Source organism: Ceratosolen solmsi, unplaced genomic scaffold (genome assembly GCF_000503995.2).
Source record: "Ceratosolen solmsi marchali unplaced genomic scaffold, CerSol_1.0 scaffold35, whole genome shotgun sequence".
NCBI lineage: Eukaryota > Metazoa > Arthropoda > Insecta > Hymenoptera > Agaonidae > Ceratosolen > Ceratosolen solmsi.
The window spans coordinates 3826990-3833091 of NW_011948423.1; positions in this window are offsets into that span (position 1 = coordinate 3826990).

Genomic DNA, 6102 nt, shown 5'->3' on the forward strand with positions numbered 1-6102 from the left:
GCCCAAGGACTCAAAGGCCAAATCCCATTATCAAAAGTACCCAGCCCCGATGGCTTTATTCACCGTACACAAGGACATTAGACCGAGGCCACAAAGTGATCCATCGGCCAATTGACCGGGCGTATTACATAACAATGGTGGTAGGCCTGCATTCCTACGATTTCGCGAGCCCATCGGAAAACTTGCGTACAGTCAGTAATAATCTCTAAGCGGCGGAAATGAGCGCAGCGCAATGGGGAGTCCCGTATTTTTGCTTTTTCATCTGCGTAACAGAAAAAAGCTAGGCGGGGCAGCATCCCGAGGCGATCGGCTGCCTCAGGCAGTTTAATTGGCTGCTCGTCGTGCGCTTTTCGATGTACTTGGCGCATCGAGCGCCACCGCCCTCTACCAAAGTGCCCCTATAAATTCTTGCTAATCTGATTTCGGAAGCGGAATCGGCCTCTCGCCGGATCGAACGGCTTCTTACCCTCTCGCTCGTTCCCTTGTTTGGATGAGCCGCGACTCGGAGTCGAATCTACGAAGAAATAATAGATTTTCCGTGACTTCCAGCGTGATTTTCCCACCCCCGACCAACGCTCTTAACGAACTCGGCGTTTATTACACGAGTACTTAGTACTTGCCACTGGACTCTGTACGCTCTTTAAGTGTACGTTCCCCGCGATGTAACGATGGATGATCTTTGCCCACTAATTTGAAATGCTCGAAATTACCCTACGAGTTTTAAGCACATTAATTTAAATTCCCTCGTTATATGTTTTCGAGGGGTTTGTCGCTTTTTTTTTTGTTCTCTTATTTTCTCTTTATTATTCATTCAATAATGATTCATGTGCCGGTTATACATATTTTGCGATATATCTGTGCTAATTAAATGCTTTCGCCTAAAATAAAAGAATTGGCTTTTGATTTTAAGCTTAATAACAGCTATTGAAGAACGTTATGATGCTCGCTTTACGTTTACTTCCACTAATTACGCTTTATCATTCATATTACTGTAAATTAATTCCGAATATTATTCAAAGTACTTTAACAACCGCAATTCTCCTTTAATAAATTATAATTCATTTATAATTTTTGAAGCTAATTAAGCAGCTCAGACAATTAGTTTCTCTTAGGCTAATTCCACTTGCTTATATGTACTCTCTAGTAATTAGAACTCAACCATCTTATTTTTAATCAGATATGCATGTAATAACTATTTGGATGTTTGTACTTATTAGAATATCACCGAAGGTACAAAAACTTTTTGAAATCAACTATAATTCAGAGTTGGAAACTTGAAGTACCAGCTTCCCTTGTACTAAATTCGTATCACATTAATTTTCCACTGAAATTCATCATTAGTTTTTGAAACTTGAAAACTTTGAACTGACTAACATTTCATGCTAGCGTCGACTAGAAATTTTTTACATAAACTTATATTAATATTCTTTTTGCTGTCTATGAACGATAAATAGTACTAGGAATTCAATACGTAGGCATATGAGATTGCTAACATTGACTTGTACATTTCAGCCCTATGAACTTCATTAAGATTATAAATTAATATTGAATTTAATGATGAGGTGTATCGATGACATTTTTGACAATGTCAAATCTATTTCTATGTTGTTTGAATACTTATTGGAATCACTTGCCCGTGATAATGTTGCCAATAAAACCTTTAAACCGCGGAAGCAAAATTAACCGAATTACGATGTATCAACTAAAAATTTATATCCCCTTAGAGACTAATTTAGATTATTAATGAATAATGAAAATATTTATTCTCTTAACGATTGTCCGTTACTGGAATAACGGCACTATATTATTAATGTTTCTTTAAAAAAAATTAAAAATGTTTTTTTTTTGTTTTTTTTTTGTTTTTTTTTTTGTTTTTTCGTTTTAATAAATATCCATTAAAGAATCCTCTAAAGATAAATAAACTCGCTTTTTCGTTACTGGGAATATGAAGCTGATTCGAATACAAGTTTAATATATGTGGTAATTTTATTCTTACAAAATTGTAGAGAAATGTACAGGAGGTTACTTTAACCTAGTATGTTCAACTGTCCTTTTTATATAATTAGTATTTCAAAAGATATATATATATATATATATATATTTATATACTCCTACCTACTGGCACTACATTATTAATCGGAAAGGATAATTTTTAGTCTAAAAATGGCTCTTCTGTTCAAGAATAGAACCGTAAAAATAAATAAAATTCAATTTGAAGGACACTATCAATGACCTTTGTTTTTCATTATTCCCTATTGTCATTTTTAATAGTCTGCATCAATTTTCTTTATGGCACTTTTGATAAAAGGGTTATTTACAAACATTGATGAACGTAGACTTTCAAAAGCTATTATCTACATTCGGAAAATCACATCCAGTTGCTTAAAAAAATTGAATCTGCATTTATAATCTTTTGAAATTTGCGTAATACACATTTTGAATTAACTAACGTAACAAATACTTATAAAAGGCGTCGGAACGTAACAAAGCGAAAGAGAGGGAACAATTTGAAATATTTGACAGTTTTTCCAATGAAAAAAATATATTACTCTAGAGTACAATTTGCACAGATTTCCAAATGAATTATACGTCAGGTTTAAAGTCGCTTGAGCTTCGTTTCGGCGCAATCACTTGTGCCCAGATATATTGCTCTCCTTATACATACGATTTTTCTCTTTTGACGCTGTGACCGAGGGCCAAATATGCTTCACTCGTCCTCGCGATTAATAATAACGAATCCTTTCCTCGCGTTTCACGAGTCCGAGTAGCGCCGCTAGACGAAGGAAAAAAATCTATATATAAAGGGAATCCATCCAAGCCACGACGAGTGCTGCACATCGTTTTCCACCCTCGTGAATTCGATAGCCAAAAGAGCGACGACTCTAAGCCCCGCGACGGCGATAATCCATAAAGTATATCATCGTAAAATCTAAGCCGCCCTTTTGGAACTCCTGGGGAGCGCGTGTCTCCACATCCCCAAGCACGCAGCACACGCAGTTCACGGACCCACGCACTCACGCACTCACGCACTCACGCACTTACACGCGTACTCACGTACTCTAATCCAAAAGGAAAGTTTCGCACGTGCTTGAATTTCCGCGGCAATTCGGCCGAAACACCGCCTGTGGCTCCACCCCCTCGACTTCCGCCCGCCGCCCCCTCACGAGCGGTTATTTCCTATCGGGCAGGCCACGGTCATTTCGCAGCTTCTTCTTAATCAACGTGCGTGGCGTTTCAAAAGAGAGAGAGAGAGAGAGACAGACAGACAGACAGACAGAGAGAGAGAGAGAGAGGAGAGAGAGAGAGAAGAGAGAGACGCGAGCGCAGATTCGTCGGAGGACCCCCGATATTCCATAATAATTGGAAGGTTTAGCTTTCTCTATTGGCTCGCATGTGCAAAAGCTGGCGAAATCGACTGTCGCGGCCGTTTATTTTGCCGTCAAGTCTTATGAAATTTAATTGACCGTCGCAATATACGAATCGTTAGCAACGACGCTCCGCTCTCCCTGTAATGGCTTCCCAAAACACCCAATGGCTATGACAAACAACTGTAACAACGTTAAGGGACTTCGTAAAATAGCTGTGTCGAGAGGCGATTGTCAATTATCGCTTCGCTCGATAATTATATATTTTTTTAATGGATTAAAACAAAGCGGTAGTACTGGTCTTATGGCTAATTGGCTTTACTTTTGACATAGCGCACACGTTATTCCTGTAATAGCTCTATTCGCTTTATTCGCAAATTGAGTTGTTTTATATTATTACGTGTGATTCTGTTTGGCCCCTTAAAGGCGATTATACTGGCATTTGGATACACGTTTAGGCCTCGGCTTTTCATTAATCATCAAACTCTTTAATGCTGAACCTGAAGTTTAAGGATTAAGTAAACTAATTTATTGTATAAATTAAAATATTTATTAGCCTCTCCTTATATTTATACACAGAGGAGATTTTCAATTACTGAATAGTTTCAAATTAGTTGAGCTTATCTTGCGGTGGAAAGTAAATCTACGTTATTAAAAGTTGAATTAATTTTCTAACGACCTTCAATTTCGTGTCATATTGCTGATTTCAAATTTAAGGAAGTCTGAGTCTAAGTTATCAAGGAACATGATCGGGACTGCCAGTGATTATGAGAATAGCGATCACGACAAGCCAAAATAAATATTATTTACCATTTATTGAAAAAGTTTAACGATTCCAAAAAGAAAAAAAAACATTTTATGGGCATTAATTAAGATTTACCTACACAACGATCGTTCTTTCACGGGGTTGTCCATTCGATGCCACTTTACGATCATTCTCCGTAATATTCATGATATAATTCATTTACAGAATAAAGCTCGGTGTAAAATAATCCTCATTGGATAGCGCACGAGCAATGCATTTTTATAAAAATACAGTGTAAGTCTATATTTTATTCATTATTAGTTGAAGGCTTTAAACTGGCCGATAAACGTCCCTATTCAACAAATAAAATTGTTATTTTCAAAAAATTTGCTATTCCTAATGAATGAAATTGCACAAATAAAAGATTGCCACTTTCTTCGTATTTCAATTCGCTTGCTTTATGTTTAATATAAAAATATAAAATTACGAAACCATAATTTTATTTTCCTTGTGCCGAGGAAGTCCCGATAAACCGCGAGAGGCCTTCAACAAGCATCGCACGCTCGATCGTAGAATAAGTAAAGCCTGCAGGACATTGGCGTGCACGCACTGCAAACATAATCTCTGACAATACTCGACACGTCCTGCTGGGAGGATCACCAAGAGACAAGAGACAAGACACTTGGAACAAAAATTAAGTTGAACGACTGATAAAGACAATTGCGTCCTTACTTAGCTAAAGGTCAAAATTAAATAATTTAATGTCGGGTCTAGTGAAAGGAAAAAAAAGTGTATAAATAATGCTAAATAGAGTTTTAGAATTATGATAATGTCAAAGGCTAATGAAATATATATATATATATTTTTTTTTTTGTTTTTTTTTTTGTTTTTTTTTTTACAAAATTCAGGATAGTTTAGTAAGGAGCATCTAGGCGTTAACGAGATATTCAATTGAAGGATGACGCGTGATTTTATAGCGCACTATCGATGCGCGATACACGTCTCCATTAATATGTAAAAGTGATTTTAAATCCACTGGCTAAAAAATTTTATTCATCTGTTTCGTTGCTTATTTTCTATATAAGTGATAGATTTATATATTTTCTAAATAAATAAATCAATGAAACATTGAGAAAAATTTACAACAATTATCGATTAATTCAGTAAATGCAGACTATTATATAATAATTGAAGAATTGTCACTAGTGTTTCGGGTTCTTTAATGTAAATCAAATCCCCGTGTAGTTACTGTTGGACGCGATAATTCATTCATCTGGCTGTAAAATATTTGTAAAGGATAAAACAATAAATAAATAATAAACAACGGTAAAGGTCAATTGACAAAAGTGATTTTAACACAAATATTTCAGAGCCATTGACCAAAGCTATTGGTATAATAAAATTTTGTGTATCAAACCCTTTTATACCTTATTTCGCCTGTCGTCGATAGATCTGCTTTACAGTACAGTACATAAAAAGTTAATTTACATAAAGTAATTAATTCAGGCTGCCTCATCTATAAAACAAAAACATATTATTGGCCGTTATATAAATAAATACCCAAAGTTTCGCAAGAAGTTGCCGCTACTTGACAATGCATTTTTCATATCTAAATTATTGTAGTTGCAAATATCCATATATAAATACTGTGAGTCATGTACTAGAGATACAAGAGGCACCAGACGAAGATATAACGAACTCGCGCTGATAAACTTAAATCATCTTGAAACTTAACATAAGTTTAAACATGGATTTCTCTTGGGTAAAATATTCTGGAGGTAAAATAGTCTCCCATTCGGATCACCGTAAGGGGATTACTCGCTACGAATAGACAATCTTTACTTTATGGGCGATTTCCTATGCAGTGATTAGGCAAATTTTACTCGCATAGTTTCTAATTCGGTAATAAGATGAGATAATTACCATTAACGACCTTTCCTTTTTATTATTGTACTAATTAAAAAGTTTACCACTTTAAGACAAAAGTTTCGA